This window comes from Pinus tabuliformis, chromosome J (genome assembly GCF_031772625.1).
Source record: "Pinus tabuliformis cultivar Carrire ecotype Pingquan chromosome J, CPIR1, whole genome shotgun sequence".
NCBI classification, from domain to species: Eukaryota; Viridiplantae; Streptophyta; class Pinopsida; order Pinales; family Pinaceae; genus Pinus; species Pinus tabuliformis.
The window spans coordinates 1,189,781,766-1,189,800,376 of NC_142295.1; the positions used below are offsets into that span (position 1 = coordinate 1,189,781,766).

Genomic DNA, 18,611 nt, shown 5'->3' on the forward strand with positions numbered 1-18,611 from the left:
ATCTATCTAGTACTACCGCCCATTTGCAACTAACTGTGGTCCCGTCATTAACTGCGGGTTAACCACTTACAATTATTAATATGGGCTTTATTGACTCTAACTAATACTACCGCCCATTTGCAACTAACTGTGGTCCTGACATTAACTGCGGGTTAACCACTTACAATTATTAATATGGGCTTTATTGACTCTTGACTATGATGTGATCCCATGACATAAATAAGGGGGCTAGGGTGGGACCCTAACAGCCATCAACCTGTCAGCTTGTTCTTTATCAGTTCTTTTTAGCATTGAACCAATAGATGGCTGTGAACCAGGTGTGGTTCGAGGAACAAAAAATGATGATGCAACTACCGGATTGACTGATGCTGCAGTAGAACGAGTGCCACTTGGCCCACTTCCTTCAGTTGACCTTTTTAGTTGCCTTTTGAGTTCTTCTTTGGCCTCTCTAGTCTGCTCTAATTCTTCCAATGCTCTCATGGCTTTTTGGATAAGTTCAGCATTTGTATTTATACAGGGCCCCACATCATGTCCAGGGATTTGTGCAAGGTGAAACTTCAACTTGTACACCCCCTCGTACATCTCCTTTCCACACAACTTGCAACTCAAGTTTTGTCTATCATTCGGAGCACGAGGTATAGCATATTCCCAGAAAGGATCCAATTTCCTTGGCATGTTTGTTTTTGAACTTTGAAGTTGCAAACTTGAAGTCTTGAATGGTGTTTTGGACCTTGGTGCAGTTGTGAACCTATGGGAAAATAACTTAATAAGGATTAGGATTACAATTTAGCATTTACAAAATTACAAGTTACAAATTTACAAATTACAATTTAGTATTTTAATTTTTAATTTTTACATTGATGATTGAATGAAAATTCAAGTTACCCATAACCCAACCTAAAACAACCATTCCAAAGTTCAAAGTTTCAAACACAAATTACCCAACCATTCCAAACCCAAGTTACCCAACCAAATGGCAAAAACAATGAAAAATTAAAAAACATAAACAATGTTTAAAAAAAATGAAAACAGAAAAAAAATTGGTTCCCATAGTCATACCAAGTTACCCAACCCCAAACAATGAAGAAATACAAAAAACTCTTTAAAAACAATGAAAACAAAAGAAAAATGGTGCCCATACCAAGTTTCCCAACCAAAAACAATGAAAAACATACAAAAACAATGTTTTTAAACAATGAAAACAAAAAAATTAATGCTCATACTGTTTCTATGGAGAAATCAGTGGTCTCCTCTTGATTTTCTCCTCTAAGCACTTAGATTTGGCTGAAAACCCTCTTCAATGGTCTCCAAGAGCTCCTCCTCCCTCCACGCGCGCGACTGTCCAAATGACCAAATGAAAAACCAAAAAAAAGTTTATAAAATCGTGCTGTCCCGAGCCCCCATGATTTTTTCGTTTAAATCGCGATTTTTTCAGAAAAAATCGGCAAAAAAAATTTCCCGCGATTTTTTGGTATAAAAATAGCGGTTTGATCGGCAAAAAATAAAAATCGCGATTGTCACAACACTGGCATCAAGGGGTGGAGAATATCCTTAGGTCATGGGTTTCGACCGAGACAACCATGGGATTTGGCTGGGGAGATTGGCTTAGTTTGCATCAAGGCTTGATTACTCCTTTAGGTCATGGAGTTTGGCCAAGAAACCATTATTTATGGTTGGTGAGATTGATTTTGAGGCATGGAGTGCTCCCTTAGGTCATGGGGTTTGACTGAGAGACGATATGGTCGGGGAGATTGACTCTATTGACATTGAGATTACGATTCCTCCCTTAAGTCACGGGGTTTGAGTCGGAGACCATTGATTATGGTTGGGGAGATTGACTCTGAGTATTCTCTTAGGTCATGGGGTTTGATTGGGAGACCATTGTTATGGTCGGGGAGATTGACTCTGATTACTCTCTCAGGTCATAAAGTTTGACTGGGAAACCATTGTTTATGGTTGGAGAAATTGGCCTCATGAGCAACATAATGCTCCACCGTTCAGTGGGGTTCTGACCTTATTGCTATGGTTCTTGGCTCGTGGGTTGAGCTTGTGTTTCTTTGCATCAGGTAAGTACTGCCCCAGGTTTCACCATGTGTTAGGTGGGGTCCCTGACATGTCTCCAAGTGACAACTTGTTGAGCTAGTGACCTAGAACTAGTAGGTGACTAGTTCCTCCTTTGACGCTGATGTCCGGATGCTTTCCACATGATTTTGGTGTTGAACATTTGATGGATGGATACAACCTTTTCTTGGAATAGAGAATTTTTTAACAAGAGAACATCTGGATAGTCATTATGAATACCTTCTTAGCTAAGAGCGAGTGTTGGATTTTTGTAGCTTCTGTTTGCCTTCATAATTTGTATTAACCCTCCATATTGGCAATATAAGTCGGCCAAGTTGGCTTAAAAAGGAATAAGATTTGAATTTTCAAATTGTAAATTTTGCTTCCCAAAATGACAGGTTGGATCGTCCTTTAACTTATGTTGCCTCACCCCTAAAGTCACACCACTTGGGTATTGATTTGGGGTAGCATCAGATGTGCTCTAGGCCTCAAATTTTGCAGGGAGGCTTGGGCACATGCATTCCAAAGAACCCAGAAACTGTTTTGGGAAATTCCACCCAAAGGCAATTATATTAAAATAATTAATATTTTTAATAGAGTTCCTAAGTCTAAACTTAGGAAAATATAAATATTAATGGGTATTAATCTAAGTGTGGTTGTAACTTCTAGAAAAAAGACGGAGATAAAGTCAAAACGATCTGAGTCTTTGATTAGAAGTTAATCTAGGCCGTTGGTTGTCCAATAGGAAGATATAAGAAGGGACTTGAGGGTCATTTGGAAAATACACCAAGAGAGATCAAGAAATCGATTTTATGAAGTGAGAAGTTCTCAAGAGGAAGATTCGATTGAGAAGATTTCTTGCAGTTGAGGGGCAGGGATAGGTTCCGAGAGAGAGTGATTTTCTCAGCGGGAGAATCATCAACAAAGAGAGACAAAGAGTAATCTAGTAGTGGCGACGCTGAGCCAGAGGGGGGTGATGCATAGCCACGCAGAAGCCAGTAAGGAGTCAGAAATTTGTAGAGAGAATTCGAGTTTCAGAAGCCGAGAGCTGGGGTGTGAGACTGGGAGGCAAAAATCGAATCTCCTGGGCAACAAATCGATCAGCCAGAGGAGTGACGTAGTCCCCAAAGAGCTTGACGCTGGGCTGACACAGTTACTGCATAGAGGCAGCGAGAAAAGCCGGGGGAAATCAGTCAGGGGTTGGATCAGTCAGGATTTCCAGTGATAGTGTGAGGTAACCTCGCAATTCTTTTTGCCAGTATTTCTCTTTGTAATTGAATAACCCTGTGAGGTATTTAAAGATGTATTCAGAATTTGCTATTGCTTAATAATAATAAACCCTCAGAGCTATTGCACTGGTTTTCCCGCATTGGGTTTTTCCAGGGACATTTGTCCAAAAATTACGGTGTCCTATGTGTTTGTATTTCCTTACTCAGTGAATATGTTTTAGAATCACATTTAATTTGGTGTAGGCTGCTTCAGTAATTTACTAAAATCTGAAATAATTTTGTAATGTAATTTACGATCTAGGTGAAGTAGATTCAGCTAGTTGCAGTAGGATTCCAAAGATTGTTAGATCTAGGAATTTTCACATTGGGCTCTATTGTTCACTATAAATAGATCCATTTGTCCTCCACTTCTAAGCATCCAATTTGGGTCATCTGAGGCAAGATTTCAGATCACATTTGAGGAGAATTTCAGACCAATCAAAGGAAGAATTTCGGGCTAATCTGAGGTAGAGAAAGGAGGACGAATTTGAGGCCTAATCTAGGGCTGGGAAGGACAAAATTTCTGAGATTATGGTGGCTTGACTTGGACTTGATTTTGATTATTTTTATTTCTTATATGAATGGAAATAACAGATGTTTTCCTTGTTGAATGGACAAATTTCTCTAAGAAAAGGTTGCTGGGTTTTTCCCCTGGATTGGGGTTTTCCAAGGGTAATTTTGTGTCTCTTGTGTTTGGTTGTCTCTTCTTGTTCTTACTGGAATTATTGTTCTACCATTGAAGATTTTCTATGTGTAGTTTCTTAACAATGATTGTGTTGCAAGATAGACTAATGATGAAATTATTGGAAGTAATTATCATGTCTAGGAAATCTGGAAAATTCAAGACTCACCCTGCTGAATCCTTTCACGCTCGACGTCTCACTGGTTATTATGATTAGTGTCTTCTTTTTTTTACTCTTTGGTATCAGTCTTTTCTTCTTCCTCATCTGAATATTTTCCTTTGATTTTGCTCACTGCATTCCCTCTTTTGCATGCCACTGTATTCTTTACATCAATGTGGCCCTCTGGAAGTTCATTTAATAATCCCTTCCTTGGTTTGCCAACTGCTTTCTCCTGTAAATATCTTGTTCGCAAAGTTTGTTTTTGGGATATTCACAATCATGCTTCTTTTCCACTTAATCACAGCTTATGTAATGAGATTGGTTCACACCTTCACTCTCACCCTGACTATTCTGCTCTTGCTGTCCTGTATCTTCTGCATATTCAGGGTTTATAATTGCTAATTGATCTGAAATAGACATTTCAATATTATCATCATGCTTCTTCTCCACTGAGTCACAACTTATGTGGTGAGATTGACGGGTCCACACAATGTTGCACGAAGCACCCCCCCCGTCTCGGTTCCAAGCTTGGAAGCGCGTCCCGTGCAGAAGCGTCTAGGAAGCTTCGGTGGAAGCGCGCTTCCGATTTTTTTTGCCGCTTCTTGGAATTTTCCGAAGCATAGCTCGGAAGCGTGCTTCTAGACCTCCAAAGCGCGCTTCGTACGACGCTTCGGGCGTACGAAGTGTGGCGCTTCGGGCGTACGAAGTGTGGCGCTTTGGAGGTAGAAGCGCATGCTTCTCGTACGCTTCCGGAAAAGGCTGTGCGCATGGTGAAATTCGTTTTTTTTTTTAAATTTTTGTTGACTTGGCATAAAGGGGGTGGGTTAGGGTGAGGTTAAGGTGAGGAATGAAGGGAATAAAGCCCCCATTCATTCCTCATTTGCTCACTTTGAGTTTATGAGAGTTGGAGAAGAGAAGAGAGGAAAGGAGAGGAGAAGAGAGGAGAGCTTGGAGGAGTGAAGGAGGAGGAGCTAGGAGAAGGAGGAGGAGCTTGGAGCAAGAGCTTGGAGGACTTCATCTACAAGAGCTAAAGAGGTAAGTTCAAACCCCAAACTCCCTTATTTTTTTGACATTTTTTTTGTATTTTTCTCCTCCCTCTCCTACTCTTTCCCATTGTTTCTACTTGCTCCTTTACTTGCAGGTTGTCCACCACCTATATCCATATTCCAAGATGGTGTTCTTTTGGCTTCTATGTATCATTCCACTCTTGGTTTTAATGATGGCAAGGGGGAATAGGAATAGAAGGGAAGAAACACAAGAGGACAATGGTCCCAATATGAGTGACCCAAATCCAATGTATGATGAGGAGGAAGGGTTTGAAGAGGAAGGGGATGAACCTGAAGGGGAAACTAAAACACTAGATGGGAAAGTTGCATTAACACCCTTGTGGAACTATGTGACCAAACTTGATGGGGGAAAGGGTGGTGGAACTTACAAATTTGTGTGCCCTCATGGTTGTCATGGAGGAAAACCATATTGTGGTTCATATACCTGTGTGAGGAGGCATCTTTGTGGGGTGCTGGACAGTGATGAAAAAAGGGTCCTGTGGGGGTACAAATTTGCCCAAACATTTCAATTGAAGAAAGAAGAAAATACATCCAAATAGAGGAGGCTGCACAACAAAAAAACAAGAAACAAAAAACTCATTTTGAATCAAGTACAACCTCTAAATTTGGTAGTTGCTCATCTCCTCATGGTACTTCTGCAAGCTCTGGAGGTAGAAGAACAATAGGGGATTTCCTTAATGTTGCTAGGAGGGATGATGTGGATGGAAAGATAGTCCGTTTTCTTTGTGCTTGCGGTGTACCATTCAATGTGCTTCGCTCTCCCTATTGGCATGAAATGGTAAGGGCCATCAATGAAGCCCCAAAAGGATACAAGGCCGCCAACTATGAGAAAGCTAGAACAATGTTATTAGAAAGAGAAAAAGCTAAGGTTCAAAGAGCTTTGACACGTTTTACAAATGAGTGGGTAGATTTTGGGGTATCCATTGTATCAGATGGGTGGACAAATATTAGAAACCAACATTTGATAAATGTTCTTGGTGTTTCTTCTAGTGATGCAATATTTATTACATGTCATGACTCCTCCATCACTGCATCTGCACAAAACATTGCAGATCTCCTATTAAAATCAATCAAAGATGTTGGTCCGAATAATGTGGTTCAAGTGATCACAGATAATGCAGCAAATTGTAAGGCAACAGGAAAAATTATTGAGCGTACTTATCCACACATCTTTTGGTCTAGGTGCCTGGTTCACACATTGAACCTTTTGATGCATGTTATTGTGAAGCACAAAGAATGTGGGTGGCTGAGCTTTACAGGAGAGGGAAGCAACTCATTAAATTCATCGCAGGGCATACAAGGGTAAACTACTTCTATGGCACTTACTCCAAGTTGCAGTTGCTTAAACTTGCAAAGACAATATTTGCTAGTTATTACCTCAGCTTTAGGCGGCTAGTGAAGGTGAGACAAGCTTTAACTAATCTGGTGTGTGCTGAATCATGGGATGAAATTAACACTGACATAGATGGTGCTAATGCAGTCAAGGACACTATTCTTGACAGTTACTTTTGGGCACAGGTTAAATATGTTTTGCAATTCACCAAACCAATTTATTACATGATCAAGTTTGCAGATTTAGATCGACCAGTAATTGGGGAGGTGTGTGAGCAAATGGATAGCATGTTGGGGCAGATTAAAGACATTGTTGAGCCTAGAGATACCACCTTGTACAATTATATTCCTGCAGAGGTGGAAAACCGATGGGAAATGCTAAATGTTCCATTGCATGCATTAGTATATGTTTTGACACCTAAATACTGTCATCCATCATGGCTTTCAACACCAGCACCTGGGGGGGAAGTAGGAGAAAACCACACCAAGATCAAGAGGTTCACAAAAAATATATGGCTGCATTGAGTAAATTAATCCTTGATGAGGAGGAGGCTGCATTGGTATGGAGATAGGTGTGCAACTCTACGCTTAACACTGGTCCATTTGGGAGCATGCATGCAATTAAAGATCGAGAGACTTTTTCTTCTCTTGACTGGTGGAACATTCATGGAGGGGGTACTCCACTTCTACAGACTTTGGCATTGCGTGTGCTATCACAGGTGGTAAACACTTCTTCTGCAGAGAGGTGTTGGAGCTCTTATTCTTTCATCCATAGTGTTAAAAGGAACAGGCTGAGTTTAGACCGGGCAGAGAGCTTGGTTTATGTTCATTACAACTTGCGATTGTTGTCCCATCACTGTGAAGATGCGAAGTCTAATAAAGACCTGTTGATTTGGGACAAGAATCCAGAGGAGTGCAATTTGGAGGATGGAGCGTTGCAATTAGAGCAATTAGAGGATGCTCTTATCGAGGTATGTCCGTTGTGGTATGAATTTTCCAATTTTTCCCTATAAAGCATTTCTCTAATTCATGTTTTTAATTTTTTTGTTAACTAGTGTTTTTTTTTGCATGAATTTTTTGAGCGATTCCAAGATGATGATGATCGTGTTGATATGCCACCCCCACCCCCACCCCCATCTGGTCCCTTGGTTCCTAGGTTTCATGGTTCAACACCAACAGCAGGGGGTTCTTTTTCATCAGTTTCAGTGCTACTGCCACAACTTCCACAGGCACCATCTTCTTCATTGCCACCACGTGGAGGCCCACCGCCACATTCTCTTCGTGGTGGAAGGAGGAGAGATTAGTAGATATATTCACAATCTACTATTGTCATAGATTACTCATTAGTCTTGTAGGCTTGTGAATTTGAATTTTGAACCTTTTTTTGTGTTGGCGGTGACCAAGTGACATATTTTGTAAACATTATTATTTGAATTTTGGACATGACAAATGTTGACAGTTGCTCACTTGCTAGATAAATCATAATATGCTCTATGTTTTATGTTTTATAATATGCTTAAATGTTTTATGTTTTATAATATGCTTAAAAATTTGATGTATGTTTGTAATAGCTAGAATATAGATGGTTGTTGTACATACTAGTAACTACAATGGAATCATGGATGCCATATCTATCTTGATTTATGCAAAAATATGCATGTTTTCATGTCTTCTACAATTAATTTGGTATTTGGGATGTTTGTTTTGAGTATAAATGCAAAAAAATATAAAATATATATATATATATATATATAGCAGACGCTTCCACGGACGCTTCGCTTCCTAGATTTTTGGAAAATGACACTTCCGCGTCCCCGCTTCCAAAAAATGTCCCCGCTTCGTGCAACATTGGCCGTCCACACTTGCTGTCCTGTATCTTCTACATATTCAGCGCTTGTAACTGCTAATTGATCTGAAGCAGGTATTTGAATATCATCATCATGCTTCTTCTACTCTTTTACTAGATTTTCGTGGCCACTTGTATGCTTCTTGTGTAGCCATGACCAATCATTTGGGTGTGCCTTTTTCCATGCTTCAATCCGTTTTCCTCTTTCAATAGTGACCTTGACACGATCTTTGAATTTTTGCAAAAACTCAGGGAAGAAATTTAATGCTTGCTGCCATATTTTCTCGTAACCCTCCAGGCTGGCAGGAGAGCCAGCTTTGACACCACTGGAATGTCTTCGGTTATTTTTTCGAGGGTTATAACACATAAAGAGAACAAAATACCTTCATTTACCAATACAGTAGCAGGTTTCCTTAATGATACAAAAATGCATCAACAGTCATAAAATTCCTCCACAATTTACTATAATTAGGGCCAACTATCAAGCCCATACAAACATAGCAATTCTCAATTGCAACAGTAATATTCAAGAGTACTGAAACAGTAATATTTAAGAGCACTGAAACCAAACCAAAGAGCTGATTCAGAAGAGTCTTCAATTAGCTATAAATTAATTAAGTTACCCCTGAATTTCAGTCCAAATAAAAGATCCCACTGGCTGAATATCGGATAAACTCACTGTCAAAATAGGGGCCCTTGGCCCTGCGGTTGCCCAGACTCAAACTTGATCTTTCCTCAACCAGGAGCTTGGTGACCAAAAACTTGGAAGATTACAGAGGAAACATCACTGCTTGTGTAGAAAGAGCTTTGACGGTAGCCTTCAAATACAGATATCCTTTGCTCTCCTGTGAATAGTCTAATAAATGACCTCAGATAGATTCTTCCTTGTGTGCCAAAATCAGACCAGAATTGTTCCAAAGAATTCTGATATGCCTGAACAAGGACAAAGGTTTCTAGGTAGGGTGGGATCAGCTCCACCAAAACTAGACAAAGGGATTAGCTAGGGTGGGATCACCTCCACCAAAACTAATCAAGAAGAAGGGGTCTTAAAACCCTCAGAGGCTCAGGCTCAAGAAAATCCGAGTTATTCCAATCCAAATCGATGATCCAAAATGATTACAACTCCCCTTTATTTATAGATTTTCTTATGGGGTTCACTCTAATGTGAGGGAATCTGGGCTTTTTTGCCCCAGCTGACCCAAAATTTACCCAATGTTGCCCCAAACATTGGATAATTTGATTTCCCCCCTTGATCAAAACGATAGTCTACGGGGTTGGATAGGCTCAGTGTTACTTGGGAGCGGGAGCAAAAGCGGGGAGCAGGAGCAAAAACGGGAGCGGGAGCGACATTTTCAGAAGCTCCTGGTTTGGGAGCGAATCCCAGAGCGTTTTTTATATAATATATATATTTTTTATATTTTGATACATATATGTCAACAAAAACATGTAGAATAATGAATTAGATATAAAAGACATAAAAAGAACATAGATTGAACCATATAACAACAATCATCTAGAAGTTATAATCTTCATCAACCACGTCCACAAGTTAGTAACATAGTAACATACAACATGTTGAGTCTCGTGATTCATCAATGTTAAAGTTTCAAGCTTTCAAAATTCAATATATAACATTTATCATCATTGATCACCAAAGTTGTACTTGTAAGCTAAGTGTAACCATTACAACAAATAATATCTAACATGAAATGAAATGTTATAAAATGAAATGAAATGAAATGAAACAACTTTCAACTTTTATGAAGCATTATATTCATAATTCATTACTAATGAGTTATAATTGCCAACTTCAAACTTAAATTGTCATATATTGTTTAAAAAAATATCATAATAAATATGAAAGAGTCAATAGTTATAAAAGCTACTAGAAACTAGAAAAGAGAAGTAAATCTATTATCTATTTCTTATGCTTGGGTCTCTTGCCACCACGAGAAATGTCTAATTTTTTAGTCTTGTTGGAAAATCAGGATCTTTGTCATTAATATCACCCTCTAAGCATTAATATCCAGAGGTATCTTTGTCATTACCTCTGTATCTGTATAGGGATCTTTGTCATTAATATCACCCTCGAAGCATTAACATAAGATAGAAAAAGCATAGCATGTCAAGTCAAGATTTTGTTTGAGTGATGCGTACATTTTTAGGAGGGTCATGATAGAGGAGTTCGACAACCAATGTCACTAACATCAAGGTACATAGAGGGATTGGTGCTCTTGATTAAATACAAGTTCCATACCCTAATACATGACGAAATTCAATGGAAACATTGCAATCCCCCAATCATGAAATCCTGAAAAACTGATAAGTTCGTTGGATTTTGAATGAAATCTAAAATTCTACTTTCTCCATATGAAATCCAATGAGGTCGGAATCAGTGTCAAACATCCTGAGTCATTTCATGGTAATGTTAAAAATTTAAGTAAAAGGATGAAATGAAGATTTCCATGAATAGCATATCAATACTAGGGCCTAGACTTGATCATTAAGCTGCCCCACTCAAAAATTATTTGTTTCTTTAAAAGAAAATTGCATTTCGAACATTACTACAAAAAAAAAATTGCAAAAAAGGCAAAACGCTCCTGAAAAGGCAGGGAGCGAATTTTTTTTTAGGGAGCGCGCTCCCGAGTCGCTCCCGCCTAGAGCACGATTGGGAGCGGGATCCGGGGGGGGGGGCACTACCCCGCAACATTGGGTAGGCTACTTCGTCTTCCCGTAGGCGATTAATCCATAGGGGACATTACAAAGCTAAAGTGTTTTTAGAAAGAGTAGATTTCCTATCCATATTGTGTACACGTTTGTAATCTTCTTGATCATATTATGGGAGAGCCAAATCATTAATAACTACAAAAGTTCATGGTTGTAATCTTCTTGAAAATATCTGTATAGTGATACAAAAAGCTGACATGCTTGGATTTATTTTCAGCAAGTGTTTTCCTTTTATGTTGAGTCGAGATAGCATTCAGGGATAAGTGCCAGTCTCAGTTTTGTTTTTGGACTGTCCTCTATGATGTAAAAGTCAGGAATTTATGGATATTTTCTTTGTAGCTTGTTTGTAGGCCTGTCCACGGTCTTCAAGGGAATTCAATATCAGATGCATGAAATTGCATTAGCTGACTTTCATGGATTGTCAAGATGCGTACCATCAAGAAACGCATTGAAACACATTGGATTTATACCTGATCAATAATTAATAATATGCAAGGCACAGATCTTGATTTTCTTTATATGCTAGAGAGGATTTTATTTGCTAGTGTGATCTTTGAGGAATGTAGTCAATGTCAATACTGAATGTATTTGACATAGGATGTGATTTTAAGATATATGGCTGAACTAAAGGTTTCTCTTCTGCACTGAAGATCTCAGATGAAGGTGGTGGAATACCAAGAAGTGGGCTACCCAATATATTTACATATTTATACAGTACTGCAGAAAGCCCGGTATCTGAAGAAGTAAGTATGGCTGGCTATGGGTATGGGCTTCCAATTAGTCGTCTTTATGCAAGATACTTTGGCGGTGATTTGCAAGTCATATCAATGGAGGGATATGGTAAGTAACATTTCTTTAGTCTGTAATCTTGTAATACATGAAATCTGTAGCACATTTTGGAAACCTAGGAAGATTTAATTTTGAATAGAAATTTTCAAGGTGGTAATAGATAGGTTTCTTAATTTTTAAATAACCTTTGATAATTTTGATAATTATGCTTGTTATTTGATCTCAGACTTTTGTGATTCATATTAATTTTTGCAACTGACTTTTGGATTAATCACAGTAATTTCACTGCTAAAGCATACAGAGGTGTACATACACTACCCCCGTCTGGATTTGAACATGTGACCTCCTAGGAGGAACCACACATTCTTAACCATTATGCCTACTCAAGTAATAATAACAACCATAATTATCAAGCAATAATAACAAGCAATATACTGATTGAATAATAACAAGCATAATTATTTGGACCTGAGGATGAACCTCATTAGAAGGTTCGAAACGTCAACCATCAAATAATTATGCTTGTTATTATTCAATCAGTATATTGCTTGATAATTATGGTTGTTATTATTACTTGAGTAGGCATAATGGTTAAGAATGTGTGGTTCCTCCTAGGAGGTCACATGTTCAAATCCAGACGGGGTAGTGTATGTACACCTCTGTATGCTTTAGCAGTGAAATTACTGTGTGGAGGCAGGGCCCTTGTCCCACAAACATGGTGGTCTCATACACCAATTTGGTGTCTGGCTTGGCCATGATCTTAAAATTAGATGTTGATGGTGATGATGATCATAAGAGCATATAAGAGAAAACATCAACTCTTGCAGGACTAGAAACATTGCCAAATTTATGAACAAAGATAACTAATATATCATTGGCAGAATGTGTTTTCCTTGTTTCAAGAATGCATTTACATTTCTAAGCTATGGTCAACTATGTGCAAATTCTTATATACGATCATCATACGCACAATGCTTAAACTTACACGGCTAGTTTTCACTTTTCACAACCCTTCCTAGTTGAAAAATTTATTTGTAATTTTGTACGATTAGTTTGAAATTATTATTCACTCAAATGTTTTTTAATATACAGAGATTTTCTATCATCCGTCAAAACAACAATATGGTGCTTGTAAACATTACAAATATAGTTAGTTTTCCTTACCTAGGAATTTTTCTGGTGTAAAGCTGTTTTCTTTGTTTGTCAGAATTCCCTTCACAGAGATTTTCTTGTGTTTTATATCTATCATCTTCCCTAAAACCAGAAACTTGGAAATTGTTTTGGTCTCCAAAATGGGCATGTATTCCAAAGACTGCACCTTCAAAATTCTTGGAAATGGCATATATAAAAACAGAAATCTGCTTCTAAAATGTTAAATGTAGCAGCTTATAAATTTGGAAACCCTGCTTGTATAACCAAATTATAGTATCTTTTTTTTTTCTCTCTTCTTTTTATTGATTCTGCTGTATTTTATTGTTTTTTTAATTGTCTAGTGGGCCCTGCAAACATGCATTCTTTTGCTGAGGAAATGTTCAAATCAATGCTATTTTTGGTGTTAAACATCCTAGAAATTGTTGAATTTCCATGATCTTGGGTCTAGGATAGAATCTTAAAATCTCTAACGCTACCAAACCAAGAATCTCAACAATACTACTTTGTACAACGGAATATAAACAACAGTAAATCACACATGCACAGAATATGGACAACTTTTTACATTTTTCAACCCAACTTCGTTATATTAAACAACATATAATACAACAGTCTAGGGCTCTTGTACCAGGGATAATAGCCCTCATACATCCACTGGTACAAGATACAAACTGGGGCTTGGTGTCAGTACATCGACGACCAATCTGCTCTCAACAAGATACTCTGACCATCTGGCTGATGTTGCGCGCCCTCTAAGCTCCTCTTAGTTGTACCCTGTGCCTGCCCGGTCCTTTAGGTCCCGATCTGCAACTCCTGCCTCTATCATTGCTCCAACTCCTCCTGACCACTGAACCTCGACTCTCAATCTGCTCACTAGTTGTGCCTTAGTCCATCAAGGGCACAATACATTGAGACTCCTGTCGAGTTGTTCACAACTCCGTTTCTAAACAACTCTCAATCTGCTCACTGTTGCTCCTCAACTACTCAGGGACTTGAGCACACTATGGTCTTCTTGCGTTGCACCGATGATTACCAACATAGGGCACAGAGGGCTGCCACCTATCACTGCAAGATGTCCATCTCCCACAATCAACATGGGCAAGGAGGATTGTCCATCATCTGCTATGGAAGTCCTTCTCCACACACAAGTCTCAGGCTCCACAAACTACTCCTGATTGATCAAACCCTTGAGCTCATCAACTACCTCTCTCACAACTACCTTTGTCCATCAAGGTGTTGCTCACTGGGCTCTAAATTGGACATTATCACGCTGTCTTCAAGCAGACCATAAGTGCCCAATCTACGTTCACACTTGGTCCACTCTCACGCTGTCCTCCAACAGTCCACAAGTGACCAAGTCCACGTTGTAGCCCTTGCACCTAGTTAGGGCTGTGAAAATTTCTAACACAAAATTCTACTGCAGTAACTGATTTATTTCTCCTACTTGTTTTCCACAATAAGTTATTTACAAAACCCTTCAGTAAACATCAAAGTAAATTCTACTGCAGTTATCACATAATAACATAGAGAAAAGAATAGTGAAATAAAATACAAGAATCAATCACATCAACACAATTATTTTTGGACAATAGTCCCCGGAAAAACCCAATGCGGGAAAACTGGTGCAGCAAATGAGGTTAATTATTATTCTTCAACAACAATCTATTTACAAGGAATAATTTGCAGAAGATAGAGAAACCTTTGAGAAAACACTTGAGATAATTTTCCTCCACCCTTTGGAGAAATTATGACACCTAAGAGAACCTATAGCCTCCACTGCGTCACCTCTACGTCATCTCTGCGTGAGGAATGCATCCCTTGCTGCTGCCTCTCTGAGCTGTCCCTCTGTGTTGTCCCTTTGATGCACTGCGCCCCCTCCTCCTCAGTTTCCAACTAATGCTGATACCCTCCTCTTCCTTCACTCTGCAACTCTCCCTCTGAAATCAAACTCCTACTTCTTGAGAATCGATTTCCCTAGGGTTACTGTGTATTTGCATGGTGTGTCTCCAAATGACTCAAGTCTTCACTTATACTTTTCCTGTTGAGATATTAACGACTGTGATCTAATTTCTAATCAACGACTAAGATTAAATTAGACTTCATTTTCGTCTCTTAGAAGCCTCTCACCCATATATTCATTAATACCCCTTAATATTTTAATTTTCCCAAGTTTAGACTTAGGAACCTTATTACAAATATTAATTATTTTAATAAAATACAATTTGGGTGGAATTTCACCAAATGATTTATGGGTCTTGGAGATCTCATGTGTTCTGGCCCCTCCACAAAATTTCGAAGCTAGAGCACATCCGATGCTACCCAAAAATCAACAGTCCCTCTTAACCAGGAATGTGCTCTAGCAAAACTTCCTAGCAAAAGTATCACACTGATCCACGGCATCATCCTCTACGCTATTGATGCTCGGCCTGCTGGCCCTCACCCATTGTGCTGCTGCAACTTGTATTGCTATCCATGACACTGCTACATCTATACTGTAGCTCCCTCTTACGAACTGCGCTTTTCGTTTCTTTTATGGAAACAGATTCTCAATCATCCCTATCTTCTCCCTGAAATAAACAAATTTTGTTCTTCCTAGAGCCTTGGTGAGAATGTCTGCCACCTATTGTCCTGTCGGAGTGTACTGTAACTGTACTGCACCTTGCTAGACACAGTCTCTGATAAAGTGACACCTTATGTCAATGTGGTTCGACCGATCATAAAAAACTGGATTCTCAGAGAGCTTGATGCAGCTCTGATTATCACACAAAATGTTGGTCGCTTCCATCCTTCTTCTAAATAGATTCACTAGTAACTTTCTAATCCATATCGCTTCACATGATGTTGTGCTAGCTGCCATATATTCAACTTCAGCTGAGCTTAGAGCTACGAACTTTTGTTTCCTACTACGCCAAGTCATTCCTGATCCAATGTTGAAACATTACCTAGTGGTACTTTTCCGATCTACTTAACTTCCAGCCCAATCTGCGTCAGTGAACCCACTGAGCCTGATATCATTGCCTCGTGTGTACATTCCTCTTATCTATCTGAGAACATGCTTGTCTGCTTCGCAGTGTTCCCTCTTCGGTTCCTCCATGAACTGATTGAGGGTGTTGACAGTGTAACAAATGTCTAGGCTGGTATTGACCAGATACATTAGGGATCCTATGAGCTATCTATACAAGGTGGGATCTACTTCTTTATCTTCAGACGCATCAATCTTCTTTCAGTTGGTAATCATTGGAGTAGCCATAGGTTTACAGTCCTGCACTCTGAACATTTTTAAAATTCTGTAGCATATCTCCCTTGTCCAAAGAAAATTCCACCCTTCTACTGCCAAACTTCCAACCCCAGAAAATAATGCATCTGTCCCAAATCCTTCATGTCAAATTCTGTAGCTAGATTTTCCTTGCAATCTTTGATGAGCCTAGATAAACTTGTTAGGAAATGGTCATCCACATATAACACCAGAATTAGAGGTTCATTCTCTACAACATATAGTAAAGGTTGGGATTTGCGTCACTCTTGACGAATCCCTTCTTTTGCAAGTAATCATCAATTCGACTGTAACATGCTCTAGGCACTTGTTTAAGCCCATACAAGGCTTTCTTCAACCTACATACATGAGTTTTCTTTTCATGTGTCTAAAAAACCCTCTGGTTGTTCAATGTATACTTTTTCTTCTATCACCCCATTCAAGAATGCAGTCTTGACGTCCATCTGGTGAATCACCCACCCAATTTGTGTTGCAAGGGATATCATAGATCTAATAGAAGTATACTTGGCTTCTGGGGCGAAGGTTTTTTCGTAGTCTATCCCTTCCTTCTGAGCATAATCCTTAGCCACACACCTAGCTTTTTATTTTTCCACACTGCCATCTACAACATATTTGACCTTGTAGATCCATATCGAACCTACAATTGATCTGTCCTGAGACCTAGGTACCACTTCCCAGAGATCATTGATCATTATGGAACTATATTCCTCCACCATAGCATCTAGCCATACTTGATGCTGAACGACCTCCTGAAAATTAGAGGGTTCTCCAACTTGAGCCACCAAAGCTTGGTATCTATCTGGTTGTCTACGCTCCCTTTTCTCATTCGTAGGAGCTCTAATGAAATCCTCTGCATCCCGTAGTATCTGTTGAAGTTCTCGGGTCGTTCTTCCACTAGTAGTGGGTAGATCTATTTGCTCCTCCTCTGAGATTCCACCTACTGTGATGCCTCTAGATTCTTGTCCCTTAGAGAAATACTGGTGCTGGTTTCTGGTGGTCGAAGTGGCTGGACCAATGGATCATCCTTTGACTTCTCTTCGGAAGGCATTTCTCGGGATTTCCTAAAAGCTCTGTCCTCCATGAGCTTTACATCTCGTCATACTACGATCTTTCTATTAGCTGGAAGGTAGATTCTATCTCTTAGCATTATCGCTATATCCCACAAGATATCCTTTTTCTGCAGTTTGATCCAACCTTTTCCTCTTTTCTTTGGGTATATGGTAGTATGCCAAACTCCCAAATATTTTGAAATGACTCACTCCAGGCTTCTTGCTAGCGAAGACACTCTCCGAAGTAATCTTATGTAATGCCTTGTGAGGAGTCCTGTTCTTAACATATACTACTGTGCTGCATACTTCTGCCCATAGAAATTTGGGCATATCATGATCATACAACATTGCTCTCGCTACTTCAACAATATTTCTTTTCTTCCTCTCTGCTACTCCATTGTGCTCCAGATTATATGGAGTTTTCCATTCCCTTCCAATGCCTTCCATTGCGCAGAAATCAGTGAAGTCCTTATCAATGTATTCTCCACCATTGTCTGACCGTAACACTTTTATCGTCTTCCTTGTCAGATTCTCAACCATAGCTTTAAACTCTTTGAATCGATCAAAAACCTCATCCTTGATTTTTAGAAAGGAGATCCAAGTCTTCCTAGAATGGTCATCAATGAAGGTGACGAAGTATTCGACACCACTAAGAGCTTTTGTGGACATGGGTCCATAGATATCTGAGTGTATTAGTCCCATAACACTCTTTGCTCTACTTTTACTTCTAGAATAAACCGCTTGGGCGTCCTTGCCCAGTACGCAACCTTAGCATACATCATCTCGTTTGGTACTTAATTTTGGAACTCCTGTGAAGGTTCTTCTAAGAATTCTTAGAGCCCTATGGTGTAAGTGCCCCATTTTTTTGTGCCACTGTTTATTCAAATATTTTTCACCACTGCACCCTATCAATGCCATTGGAGATTCTAACTATATACAGTCTATTACTTTTGACTCCAATTTGGGCCTTCTTCTTCCAACTCGGATGTTTGACATATACTTTCTTCCTAATGAAGTAAACATCATAGCTCTTGTTCTGTAACTGAGATACAGAGAGTAAGTTCATCCCCAATCCAGGCACATGTAGCACATTGGTAGCTCAAAGCCAATCCCCTGCTTCTGTTTGAAAAACTACAGTACCTCTTCCTACGAGAGTACATTTTGACTTATTTCCATGGTGATTTGGAAGTTCATATGTTCTTCT

The 18,611-nt window shown here is 39.2% G+C and overlaps 1 long non-coding RNA gene across 1 annotated transcript in view; it reads left to right on the top strand.

Annotated features, from left to right (window-relative positions):
* The first annotated feature begins 11,431 nt into the window (after positions 1–11,431).
* Positions 11,432–18,611, top strand: part of LOC149231353 (uncharacterized) — a 36,131-nt gene continuing 28,951 nt past the window's right edge. The window contains exon 1 of the long non-coding RNA XR_016247438.1: positions 11,432–11,983. This is a non-coding gene — a long non-coding RNA (uncharacterized LOC149231353). The remainder of the gene's footprint in view (positions 11,984–18,611) is intronic.